At 41.8% G+C, this 14,408-nt stretch overlaps 1 protein-coding gene across 2 annotated transcripts in view; it reads left to right on the top strand.

Annotated features, from left to right (window-relative positions):
• The first annotated feature begins 12,541 nt into the window (after positions 1 to 12,541).
• The window catches only part of LOC110531927 (sodium/potassium/calcium exchanger 2), a 173,648-nt gene continuing 171,781 nt past the window's right edge, over positions 12,542 to 14,408 (top strand). For both annotated transcript variants that reach the window (XM_021615421.2, XM_021615417.2), the window contains exon 1: positions 12,542 to 12,816. The gene's annotated coding sequence lies outside the window, so the exon portion shown is untranslated. The remainder of the gene's footprint in view (positions 12,817 to 14,408) is intronic.

Below are 14,408 nucleotides of genomic sequence, written 5' to 3'. Positions count from 1 at the left end.
AAACGCTCATTTTAATGAACTTGTCTAATGGATGAAGACACACTCTGAGTAAAAAACTTTGGAGTCGGATGACTAGGGACACTGATTGTGAGAGGCAGTGCCCAATTCATTTGGAGGAGTGCACGCCACTGCATAATGGATCAAGCAAAGCAATACATTTTGAAACACTTTGCAAGTAAATTAATGGCCCAGTAGGTTTTTACATCTTTCATTTTGTATTTTTTAAATGTAACCTTTACTTAAATAGGCAAGTCAGTTAAGACCAAATTCTTATTTACAATGACAGCCTACCAAAACGCAAAAGGCCTCCTGCGGGGGCTGAGATTAAAAATATAGGACAAAACACACATCACAACAAGAGAGACAACACAACACTAGATAAAGAGATACCTAAGACAACAACATAGCATGGCAGTAACACATGACAACACAGCATGGTAGCAACACAACATGACAACAACATGGTAGCAACACAACATGGCAGCAGCACAACATGGTAGCAGCACAAAACAGGGTACAAACATTATTGGGCACAGACAACAGCACAAAGGGCAAGAAGGTAGAGAGAACAATACATCACGCAAAACAGCCACAACTGTCAGTAAGAGTGTCGTCCATGGTTAAGTCTTTGAATGAAGAGATGGAGATAAAACTGTCCAGTTTATGTGTTTGTTGCAGCTCGTTCCAGTCGCTAGCTGCAAGACGAGCGACCCAGGGATGTGTGTGCTTTGGGGACCTTTAACAGAAGAACAAACCAATGTTTGTCCTAGGAAGAATTTAATGATATTACACACAATAGGTATTTCTAAAGAAGTATTGATAACACTTTCTATCAGACGTGGGACCAAGTCATTGTTTTTACAAGTGACAAGTAAGTCTCAAGTCTTAGCACTCAAGTTCCAAGTCAAGACAGGCAAGTCCGAGTCAAGTCTCAAGTCAAGACCAACAAGTCCCGAGTCAAGTCTCAAGTCCTAAACTTTGAGTTTCGAGTCCTAAATAAGTCATAATGTGCTCTTCACCAAATGTAATACCATTTCATGTTTTTAACAAGAGTAAGAGTTAGTATATTATATTTACGCAAAACATGAATGCTTTTAAATATATATATATATATATATTTATTACTTTCCAAATAAACTTTATATTTCCATGGCAATACATGGGTAGCCATGAGAAAGACAGATCAGTATGACAACAAAAACAAAATATTGGAGTGCTCTCTCTCTCTCCAGATATACTCTTGACACCTAAAACAATCCTGCCATAAAGTTACAATAATTTATTAAAAGGTACATCAAAACAACTGCTACTGAACTTCAAGTAGACCTACAATTTGAACACTGGCATGAATGTCTGAGAAAAAAATACAGATCCCAAAGATGGGGGATAAAACCTGAACATGGAGACTACGTGTGTGTGTGTGTGTAATGCATAAACAGTTTACTTTTTTCTCTTATCTCAGGGCCCTATGATGCATTGTATTTACAAAAGACCACATTTTATACAAGTCTGTCAGTCATTTGTGCATGATGAGGCCACAGTTTGATGCCAACATGGCTGAAGACATGCTCCACCGGAGCACTGGAGGCAATAACTGCCAAGACCCTGATGGCCACTTGGGACAGTGAAGGAAGAGCCTTCACATTCATTGCCCAGAACAAGAGGGCATTCTGTCCTTCGCATATGTAAAGGTAGTGACTTAGCTGTAGTGATCCCAACAGCTTTCTTCTGCCTCTTACAGTATGCTGCAAACAACTCTTCTTCTTGTCCAGGACTATGGTCCTCTCGCTCTTCCTCATCAACAAGAGGCACAGCTTGCTCAGTCCCTGCAGCATCTTGCAGAATCAGTTCTGGCAAAACATGTAAAAGCATAGCAGAAACAAAAAGGTTGGAATTAAAGTATTGGTGATGCAGTGGATTAAACAAAAAATATTATTGTTGCAGTCAATTGGATTAAATTATGAGAAAAAGTTACATTCAACTCAATAATATTTACCTTTCACTCTTTGTGCCACCTCCTCCTTGACCAGCACACCTGCTCCACCCACATCAGAGAAAAAGCCGGATCCAAGGCAGCTGCTTTGAGGTAGACTGGATCTGAAAAGGGGGCAGGGATTCCATCTTGTGTCTTGGCCATTTTCACATTGATGAAATTCCAATAAATCTTTTGTTCAGGGATGCATGGAGACTTCTGACCAGGCCGCTCAGGAAATGGACTTGATTCTTCTGCTGCTCCAGGTGGTGATTTAGGGACAGGACAGAGGGAACAACAGAACTGATTGTGACTATCTTCTCCCCCTGTGTCATATCTGTTGCTCCAAATGGCTTCAGGATGTCCACCAACTCCTTTAACTTATTCCACTCCCGTACTGTGAACAACAACTCCTTGTGCCCAGCCTTTTCTAGAACATGACAGAGCTTTAGATGGTCACATTGGATTACTGCCTTCACTTTACTCAGTGTTGAGTTCCATCTTGTGTTGACAGCAGTAGGCATGCCTCTTTCCCCAAATTTGAATGTTGTTCTTGTATGCAGCAGTGAGCTGATTTTTGATAACTTTGAAAGAGAAGGAGTCATCACTTTTGTTTCTTTCAAGCCATCTCCCACCACCAGCTGGAGAGTGTGGGCAAAACACTGCGAGCGCTGTTTTTTTTTGCAATAGCAGCATCCACTGTTTGCTGGTCTTCCAGGGTTAGGTCATTCCAAACCCCCTCATCTTTCGGTCGGACCAAATGTCCACTGTGACTGAAACTTGGTCTGTGTCGCTCAAATGAGTTTTCAGTTTTTAACATCTCTCTGTAGCAAGGTTCTCTACTTTTGATGTCAATGTTCTGCGACACACTGGGCTGTACTTACTGTCAACCATTGACAGAAAGTGATGAAAACTTTTTTTCCACAATAGACAGAGGCAAGTTGCAATCGATAACCAGGTCGAACAGTATTGCTTTGTTGATAGCTTTCTGCTGTGGATGATTCATGCTGTACTGCCCTACACGGGTCTCCATGAACTGTGAGATTGGAGACTTTTGTGGTTCACTTCTGACACTTTTGTTCTTCTGGAATTGTTCAAATCTGTAAGAGGTAAGCATATCAAAAAATTATTGAGCCGCTGCAATAGAACCCCCCCCCCCCCCATAGGGATCGACTATCGAGGATTGCTATGGGGCGCATAGGAGCAATGTAGGCTTGTACACAATCACCCGACCTTACACACACACACACACACACACACACACACACACACACACACACACACACACACACACACACACACACACACACCCTCTCTGTCTGTGGTTACAGTAGGCTAACATATGTCAATGGTTTTAGGAACAGCAGTAACAGTATCAGGCAGGATTTAGGCTACCAACTGCCTAACCAGTTGTAGCTCAATCTTGTGTGCAATGATTACGTTCCCGCACTGAATGACTGTGTGGAGGCTCATTGATTTAACGTTACGTTAGCCTACATGCTACACTAGCAAAGTTATATATAGCTGTCGGCTATATTAGCCACAACTTACCGTTCTTTGTGCAGCTTCAAATGTCAAACAAAGTTGGAAGTTGTTGCGCTTCCGTCTATAATTTTCTTCCCGCATGTTTTGCAAGTTGCAATCAATTTTTTGGTGACTACAGTATTGTCTTTATATCCGAAAATAATAATTTGGGGTATCATCTTTCCAAGGGCTCCATCTGAATTCACCCGCCAACGTTCCTCTGCACTGCCATGCGCAACTTTTTCTCTGCTGGCACAATTGATTGGCTGCTGTCCGATTCAAACTGTAATCCGTTAAATGACGGTTTGATGTGGCGCAAATTTTTTTAATAGCATAATTTTTCATATTTGGGCTTGGGGAGGGTATCAAGTCAGTTCGAGTCAAAAGGCTCAAGTCCAAGTTTAGTCACGAGTCATTGGTGTTAAAGTCAAGTTACAAGTCATCATATTTGGGACTCGAGTCTGACTCGAGTCCAAGTCATGTGACTCGAGTCCACACCTCTGCTTTCAATTAACCCCATTTAGATAATGCGTTAAACAGAGACAAAATGGGTTACAATTTCCCCACTTGCGCTGCCGAATAGCTAGTTTTAAGGTGACGCATCTGGTAAAAAACTTTGGGAAGACTGTCACGTGTGTTTGCGAGGCTGAGGTCCTGAGTTCAAGCCTTGATATGATCTGAATCAGGGGGAAGAGGTACTTGCTAAGCAAGCAGCATGCTGTCCTTTATAATGGTGCTGTGACCCGGTTCAGCAGTTACGCTTAGCTCAATGCCGGGGTTGTTGGGGGGTGAATGTAACAGATTGGGATCTGTGAAACTCACTCCCCAGCCTGAAGTGTCCCCACCGAATAGCTAGCTTTCGGTGGTGCAACTTGTAAGACTCTTCAGGAAGACGGGCACGTGTGTTTGCGAGGCAGAGGTACTGAGTTCGAGCCTCGGTATGAGCCGAATCAAGGGGAATCAAGCAGCGTGATTTCCTTTACACATTTGAGTGGCTTCATTAATCCAGTTCATCCCTCAGCTCTTTACCAAAACAGTGGCAGGGTGACACTTTGTTGTTGTTGGAATTTCAGATTTCCCCTTTTATGTAAAGTAGGGTTACAATCTATGAGAAGTTATACATTTTTCAGAAAACTGCACCTTTAAATCAATCGAAACTAAACAATGTCCTTCCTGTAGTGCAGGGATCATCAACTAGATTCAGCCAAGGGACAATTTTTTCTTGAGTGGATGGTCGGTTGGGGGTCCTGAACATACTAAAAATAAAAATAAATTTGACTGCAAATTGATCGCAAGAAGCCTTAACAGGGGCCTTAATAACAAGGCACTGCATCGCAGTGCTAGCTATGCCACTAGAGATCCTAGTTCAAGTCCAGGCTCTGTCGCAGCCGGCCGCGACCGGGAGAACCATGGGGCGGCGCACAATTGGCCCAGTGTGGAGGTTTTGGCCAGCAGGGATGTTCTTGTCCCATTGTGCTCTAGCAACTCCTGTGGTGGGCCGGGTGCAGTGCATGCTGGCATGGTCACCAGATGTACGGTGTTTCCTCTGACACATTGGTGCATCTGGCTTCCGGGTTAGGCGGTCATTGTGTTAAGAAGCAGTTTGGCTCGGCTGGGTTGTGTTTTGGAGGAAGCGCGGCTCTCGACCTTTGCTTCTCCCGAGTCCGTACGGGAGTTGCAGTGATGGGACAAGACTGTAACTACCAATTGGATACCACGAGAAAGGGGAATTTAAATACATTTTAAAAAGCCTTAAAAATATATAATATTTGACTGAAACATAATAATTTCAAACCTTCATTTACATTTGGGGACATTATTTTGGATGGGATGTTAAAATCGGTGTCCTGACTCTCTGTGGTCATTCAAAATCCCATGGCGCTTATTGTAAGAGTAGGGGTGTTCACCCCGGTGTCACGGCTAAATTCCCAACCTGGCCACATTCCATCATAGCCACCTAATCCTCCACCTCATTCCTAATGGGCATATATCACTCTTCACCACCCCAACTAAGAGCTGATGTGTGGTGAGAGTTCTGGCACAAAAATGGTCGCGGTGCATCACTGAAGTGGGTGAAACACATTGATGGTGGAGGAGGTGAGCTTCCCTCTACTATGTAGCTCAGTTGGTAGAAAAGTGCTATATAAATCCAATCAATTATTATTAATTATCATTATTTATATACGATCACACGTCTCTCTATTATGCGTGGGAATACTTGGGAACAGATTTCTGATATTAAAATCACTTTTTGCTGATTTCCTGGTGTTGTTACAGTCTTCTATGTCCAAATATAAAAATAAAAAGTACATGTATCTCTATTAATTGCTCAGAAAACTTGTGGGGCCAAATATAACCACCGGCGGGCTAAATTCGGCCTGTGGGACTCCAGTTGGGAAACCCTGCTGTAGTGGATGCTGCAAATGATGTGTCAGTTAGGAAAAAAGCTGACGTATCAGGAGCATTACAATCATGTGTTATTATATATATATTTTTTTTCAGGAACAATATTCTAATTCATAGAATTTCATATATTCAGTTCATATGATATTTTCCAATCATTATTTTCCACATACTGTACAGTCAGGTCCAAAATTATTGGCACACTTGAAATACTGAGCTATATTGTATGCAAAAAAAGAAAGGGAAATCATTATGTTATACTCATACAATTGCTCACAGAAGGAGATTTTGATTAACAGGTAAAATACGCATATATATATATTTTTAAAAGGATGCATGAGCAGAAAATAACCCCCATACTTACTGTAAAATATGGTGGTGGATCTTGCCTACACTGGTCCTGGGGCCCTAGTTTAGGTCAACGGCATCATGACCTTTACCTAGTACCAGGACACTGTAGCCAAAAACCTGGTTGCCTCTGCCAGGTGTCTGAAACTTCGAGGCAAGTGGATCTTCCAGCAAGACAATAACCCTAAGCACACATCAAAATCCACAAACAAATGGTTAATTTAACACAAAATCAACATTTTACATTGGCGATCTCAGTCTCCGGACTTGAACACAATTGAATATCTGTCGTTTGAATTTAAGAGGGCAGTCCATAAGCACAGACCAAGGATATCAAGGATCTGGAAAGATTATGTATGGAGGAATGGGCTAAGATCAATCCCAGTGTGTTCTCCAATCTCATACAACATACTCAGTGTCGTTATCCTCGCAAGATGAGGTATTGAAAGGTATTAAAAACAGCGGTGCCAATAATTTCCCGTATCGATTTGAGAAGAAAAAATATGACTTGATTAACAAAATATATTTATCTGAGCAATTGTATTAGTATAAAATAATATGTTTTGGGGGAGCATACAAAATAGCTCAATATTTGTATTATTTATTTTATACAATATTTTTTGCTCATCTTTATCAAACAAAAAGAAGTGGGCCTCCACCCCAAAACCCCCATGCCATTACCCCAACCCCACCCCTGTGTTTAATTTATTCTTAGGAAATGTTCACATGGTATATGTAAAAGTATTTTGTTTTTATATTTCTTTGACCACTTATTTACTTTAATCATGCAATTGTACTAGGTACTTGTTTGCATGTATACTGTACATTCTCTGTATTTTCTACTGCAGTCCCTTCAGAAAGTATTCACACCCCTTGAGTTTTTACACATTTTAGTGTGTTACACCTTGGGATTCAAATTTATTTAATTGTATTTTTTTTGTCAAGGATCTTCACAAAATACTCTGTAATGTCAAAGTTTAAGAAAAATTCTAACATTTGTCTTTATGGAAAAGTCTTAAAGAGCTTTCCACGCCTGGATTGTGCAACATTTCACCATTTCAAAATTCTACTATCTCTGCCAAATTGACCATTGATCACAGCTAGACATAACTGTAACTCAGCCACTCAAACATTTACTGTCGGTGTAAATACGGCCTTGTGTTTTAGGTTATTGTCTTGCTGAAAGGTGAATTCATCTCCAAGTGTCTGAACCGGGTTTTTCTGTAGGATTTTGCCTGTGCTTATTGCCGTTCCGTTTATTTTAATCCTGAAAAACTCCCCAGTCCTTAACAATTACAAGCAAACCCATAACATTAAGCGTGTTAACCCTCAGAGCAAGGGCCGAATAGCTGGCTGGCTGGAGACATATTCAATCCCTATCCCAGTCTGCTGTCCCCACATGCTTCAAGATGTCCAACTTTTTATTTATTTATTTATTTCACCTTTATTTAACCAGGTAGGCCAGTTGAAAACATTTACATTTCATTTACAACTGCGACCTGGCCAAGATAAAGCATAAAGATAAACAACAACACAGAGTTACACATGGAATAAACAAACGTACAGTCAATAACACAATTGGAAAAAATATATATACAGTGTGTGCAAATGAGGTAAGATTAGGGAGGTAAGGCAATAAATAGGCTGTAGTGGAAAGTAATTACAATTTAGCAATTAAACACGAGTGATAGATGTGCAGAAGATAAATGTGCAAGTAGAGATACTGGGGTGCAAAGGAGCTGAAAAAAATAAATCAATAACAATATGGGAATGAGGTAGTTGGATGGGCTATTTACAGATGGGCTATTTACAGGTGCAGTGATTTGTGAGCTGCTCTGACAGCTGATGCTTAAATTTAGTAAGGGAGATATGAGTCCCCTGCTTCAGTGATTTTTGCAATTCGTTCCAGGCATTGGCACCAGAGAACTGGAAGGAAAGGCGGCCAAAGTAGGAATAGGCTTTGGGGGTGACCAGTGAAATATATCTGCTGGGGAGCGCGTGCTACGAGTGGGTGCTGCTATGGTGACCAGTGAGCTGAGATAAGGCAGGGCTTTACCTAGCAAAGACTTATAGATGACCTGGAGCCAGTGGGTTTGGCGACGAATATGAAACGAGGGCCAGCCAAGGAGAGCATACAGGTTGCAGTGGTGGGTAGTATATGGGGCTTTGGTGACAAAACGGATGGCACTGTGATAGACTGCATACAATTTGCTGAGTAGAGTGTTGGAGGCTACATTATAAATGACATCGCCGAAGTCAAGGATCGGTAGGATAGTCAGTTTTACGAGGTTATGTTTGGCAGCATGAGTGAAGGATGATTTGTTGCGACATAGGAAGACGATTCTAGATTTAATTTTGGATTGGAGATGCTTAATGTGAGTCTGGAAGGAGAGTTTACAATCTAACCAGACACCTCAGTATTTGTAGTTGTCCACATATTCTAAGTCAGAACCGTCCAGAGTAGTGATACTGGACGGGGAGGCAGGTGCGGGCAGCGATCGGTTGAAGAACATGCATTCAGTTATACTTGCATTTCAGAGCAGGTGGAGGCCACGTAAGGAGAGTAGTATGGCATTGAAGCTCATATAGAGGTTAGTTAACACAGTGTCCAAAGAAAGGCCAAAAGTATACAGAATGGTGTCGTCTGCGTAGAGGTGGATCAAAGAATCACCAGCAGCAAGAGCAACATCATTGATTTATACAGAGAAAAGAGTCAGCCCGAGAATTGAACCCTGTGACACCCCCATAGAGACTGCCAGAGGTCCGGACAACAGGCTCTCCGATTTGACACACTGAACTCTGTCTGAGAAGTAGTTGGTGAACCAAGCGAGGCAGTCATTTGAGAAACCAAGGCTGTTGAGTCTGCCGATAAGAATGTGGTGATTGACAGAGTCGCAAGCCTTGGCCAGGTCGATGAATATGGCTGCACAGTATTGTTTTTTTTATCGATGGTGGTTATGATATCGTTTAGGACCTTGAGCGTGGCTGAGGTGCACCCATGACCAGCTCAGAAACCAGAATGCATAGCGGAGAAGGTACGGTGGGATTCAAAATGGTTGGTGATCTGTTTGTTAACTTGGCTTTCGAAGACCTTAGAAAGGCAGGGTAGGATAGATATATGTCTGTAACCGTTTGGGCCTAGAGTGTCTTCCCCTTTGAAGAGGGGGATGACCGCGGCAGCTTTCCAATCTTTGGGGATCTCAGATGATACGAAAGAGAGGTTGTACAGGCTAGTAATAGGGGTTGCAACACTTGTGGTGGATAATTTTAGAAAGAGAGGTCCAGATTGTCTAGCCCAGCTGATTTGTGGGGGTCCAGATTTTGCAACTCTTTCAGAACATCAGCTGTCTGGATTTGGGCGAAGGAGAAATGAGGGAGGTTTGGGCTAGTTGCTGTGGGGGGTACAGGGCTGTTGACCAGGGTAGGCGTCGCCAGGTGGAAAGCATGGCCAGCAGTAGAAAAATGTTCTTGAAATTCTCAATTATTGTGGATTTATCGGTGGTGACAGTGTTTCCTAGCCCCAGTGCAGTGGGCAGCTGGGAGGAGGTGCTCATATTCTCCATGGACTTTACAGTGCCCCAGAACTTTTTTGAGTTTGTGCAACAGGATTCAAATTTCTGTTTGAAAAAGCTAGCCTTTGCTTTCCTAACTGCCTGTGTATATTGGTTCCTAACTTCCCTGAAAAGTTGCATATCGCGGGGGCTATTCGATGCTAATGCAGTATGCCACAGGATGTTTTTGTGCTGGTCAAGGGCAGTGAAGTCTGGAGTGAACCAAGTGTGTATCTGTTCCTGGTTCCATTTTTTTTTTATGGGGCATGCTTATTTAAGGTGGTGAGGAAAGCGCTTTTAAAGAATAACCAGGCATCCTCTACTGACGGAATGGATACCTGGGCCAGGTCGATTAGAAAGGCCTGCTCGCGGAAGTGTTTTAGGGAGCGTTTGACAGTGATGAGGGGTGGTCGTTTGACCGCAGACCCATTACGGACGCAGGCAATGAGGCAGTGATCGCTGAGATCTTGGTTGAAGACAGCAGAGGTGTATTTAGAGGGCAGGTTGGTCAGGATGATATCTATGAGGGTGCCTGTGTTTACAGATTGGGGTTGTACCTGGTAGGTTCATTGATAATTTGTGTGAGATTGAGGGCATCTAGCATAGAATGTAGGACGGCCGGGGTGTTAAGCATGTCCCATTTTAGGTCACCTAACAGTACGAGCTCTGAAGATAGATGGGGGGCAATCAATTCACATATTGTGTCCAGGGCACAGCTGGGGGCAGAAGGTGGTCTATAACAAGCGTCAACAGTGAGAGACTTATTTCTGGAAAGTTAGATTTTTAGAAGTAGAAGCTCGAATTGTTTGGGCACAGACCAGGATTGTATGACAGAACTCTGCAGGATGTTTCTGCAGTAGATTGCAACTCTGCCCCCTTTGGCAGTTCTATCTTCTCGGAAAATGTTATAGTTATGGATGGAAATTTACGGATTTTTGGTGGCCTTCCTAAACCAGGATTCAGACACGGCTAGGACATCAGGGTTGGCAGAGTGTGCTAAATCAGTGAGTAAAACAAACTTATGGAGGAGGCTTCTAATGTTAACATGCATGAAACCAAGGCTTTTACGGTTACAGAAATCAACAAATGAGAGTGCATGGGGAATGGGAGTGAAGCTAGGCGCTTCAAGGCCTGGATTAACCTCTACATCACCAGAGGAACAGAGGAGGAGTAGGAGAAGGGTACAGCTAATGGCATTCTGTCTGTACCAAAGAAAGCAAAGGTAACTGAACTAAATGACTCTCCCCATAGCACTCACTTCTGTCATTATGAAGTGCTTTTAGAGACTAGTCAAGGATCATATCACCTCAACCTTACCTGCTACCCTAGACCCACTGCAATTTTCTTACTGCCCCAATAGATCCACAGACGATGCAATCTGTTGGAAGAGGTTAATAGATAATGCCATTGAAGTGTTATTTAATTTGTGTTCTCTTTATGAAAGCAATACAGGCCTTTTTGTGAAATGTGAAAAGAGAGTTTTGCTTATTTGGTAGGCATGATTGATTTTTTTTTTTATAACAAACCACAATGGAAGTGCACATTGTGTTGGTTGGAATAGTATAGAAGAGTTTGAGAAATCATGTCAACCTTCTCAATTCATAGCTCTGAGCTTCTAACACTGTGGGTGCACGGGTCAGTGTGAATTGTTCATGCACATGTCTGTCTTTCAATGATAGGCCTAAGTGGATATTGATAACACAAAGGCAGACAAGTTTCTATCTGTCTATGTTCCCATTTTGGGTTGATTGCAGGCAGGGAAAGAAGGGAGGGCAATCAATAAGGTCAGTGAATCGTGATTTATTACCTACCACGAGGGCATTAGTGTCACACATACTTTCCCACTGCACACAGACGTCAGTTCAATGCCTAGTTTTGATTTACATTTGGTTGAGTTGTCAACTATTGTGAATTGAATGTGAAATCAACAAAACATGTCACCATGTCATTCGAGGTTAAACGTTTAGGTTAAAGGTTAGGTGAAAAAAACACGAAATTCCCTGACGTTGATGACTCTGCAAATCCAATGAGTTTTCCTACATTTATTTTGGGGGGTTGAAATGATGTGAAAACAACGTTGATTCAACTATTTTTCCCCCAGTGGGTTGTCATGCTGTGCAGAGACTGCTGTCTTTATCCAACATGGCTTGTTTGGCATGTCTGCTAATGCTAAGCCCTGGTGGGGATTTTGATGTAAGAGGAATGAAAAGTAAACATGAGCAGCAGGTTCGTAGAGATGAATGTAACTTCAACCGAAGGCTGAGCAACAGACAAATCCCACAACACCAAATCCCACTGATTTCATAGAGCACACACTATTTGACCTTGAAATCATGACTGCATTCCTTTATGGATCTTATGTCCCAAAATGCCCTGATGTTTTTCAACCTAGTGATAGATTAGGAGTGCTGATTTAGGAATAAAGTCCCCCCTCGTATTCCATATGGTTTAAAAGGCTAACCTGATCCTAGCTCTTCCACTTTGTGAATAAAGCACCGGTTTAGCTCCATTTTGGCGACTCCCCTTCTGTGACCTTCAAACCTTCTATCTATATATGAAGGATCATGTGTAGGCCATTAAGTAACATCATTGAATGTTATTTCAAACATGCACAAGTATATCCATCTATATCAGCCCTATCTGTATAGTTGAAATGGTGCCATTGCTGTAACCACGGCAACTCCATCAAGGTCTAGTCTATCCTGTCATGGCATATGACGGCTTCCACTGTTGTAAACTATAACCTCCCTATTCACGTGGTTAGACCGACCTTACCTTAGGTTCCAGTCGTTTCTTTTACATTAGCAATGTATTTTAGACTAGAATGATTTCCCAGTGAGATGGGAGGGATGATGTTGAGGTGAGCGCAGTTTGCAACCAGTTTGTCGGAGCTCCTCCTCAATCGTCGGATAGGGTATGAACATCACATTTGCTCAATGAGAGCAAGGGAACACAAAAGACGGAACCGAATTTCGACCTGGTGTGTTACGGTTGCCGTTCTATTTACCGCTATATAAGGTAAGACATTCATAATTACTGACACATTTGTCAATGTTACATGTTTTGCCCATTTTGCGCAAATTACGACAACTGAGTAGTCTATCCACTGGGCACAGACCCCAGTGCAATGTCTAGTTTTTATTTACATGTGGTTGAGTTGTCAACTAATGTGAATTCAAGGTTAAATCAACAACAACAAAAAATCTCCATGTCTTTTTATCTAGTTTTAAAAGTCGAGGGAAAATACAAAATTCCCTTACATTTCCACGTTGATTCAACGTCATCACATTGCATTTTTTGGGGGGTTGAAATGACGTGGAAACAACATTGATTCAACCAGTTTGTGCACAGTCGGTAATAATCACGCAGCTTTGACGTGTTATGTTTTAATGTTAAGCGGCAGGGAGATTTTACTGCAGGACAGACGCGCAGGTGGCAACAGACGTTTGTCGCTCCTCATATAAATGAAGACAAACCATGCGGATATTTCAATGCACGGTGTAGGCTACGCTAGAGAAGGCCAGTAGCCAATTTTTTTTGCGTGTAGACTATTTCATTTAAACGCCAATAGCCGTTAATATTTTTTATATTGTAAAAGTATTTAGATTTCCGTGACTCAAGTAGAATCTGTCAGTTAACCACGTTTGCGACACAAAACAAGTCTGCGCAACAGAAATGTTACATTCTGCCGAGAATAGATAGCCTAGCCTATGCAGAACAAACGCACATATGATTTGCTTTGGCTACGTTTGATCTGCTTCAAACGCCGCAATCCAATCATATAGTAACTATAACCGGTATAAAGGTTCCATTGAAGTTCGTTTTTAGGTCTGGGGCATTTGGTGCATCACATACCGAGTAGGCCTATAATTTTGTGGAATTTGGTTATTTGCAACAATTCTACCTGGATACCATACCATTAGTAGGGCGGATTCTTTATTATAAATATTTTCTAATGAATCCGAGTAGGCCAACTTGGTGAATTATTTCCACTTTTCACATACATAGCATGGTAACTACAGTGCATACATTCCTGTCATCTATATTTTTCAGAGGAAATAGCCTACCTGTTTTCCATGTTATTATTAGCCTTTATACAACTGGTGGGTCTAATCCTGAATGCTGGTTGGTTAAAATCGAATTCCAGCCGGTGTCTGTTCCATAAATTACCATTTGACTGCGCAATCCACTGTCTCATCAACCCAGCGAGGAAATGTATAAACTTGGCCTTCTCTATAAAAAGCATCTAAACATTATCTCACATTTCTTTTAGCCTAACGTTTAGTTTTCAACAGCAGAGATTTGTATAAACATTGCTGTCTGTCTCTCTGACATTTGCAACATTGTTTCAATATTCAAATCTCCAGTTGTCTCATAGTGATGAATGTGTTGGGACGAGACAGCCAGGCATGCAGCTTTTCTCAGCCCGTCGAAATCAGGAATCGGCTGGTATCATTTTTTATGGCTATATACAAAGAAATGTCAATTGAAAAAAGCTCAAACTAAACGAAGTGCAGTTAGTTTGCAGTCTTTCCAGCTTCAGTTTGAAGTGATTTGAATATGTTGGTAACTCGTTGTATAAAAGCGATAATGCCCTCAAAGCCGATGTT

Source organism: Oncorhynchus mykiss, chromosome 9 (genome assembly GCF_013265735.2).
Source record: "Oncorhynchus mykiss isolate Arlee chromosome 9, USDA_OmykA_1.1, whole genome shotgun sequence".
Taxonomy (NCBI): Eukaryota; Metazoa; Chordata; class Actinopteri; order Salmoniformes; family Salmonidae; genus Oncorhynchus; species Oncorhynchus mykiss.
The sequence above is the reverse complement of the archived record's forward strand: the minus strand, read 5'-3'. Positions and strand labels throughout refer to the sequence as shown.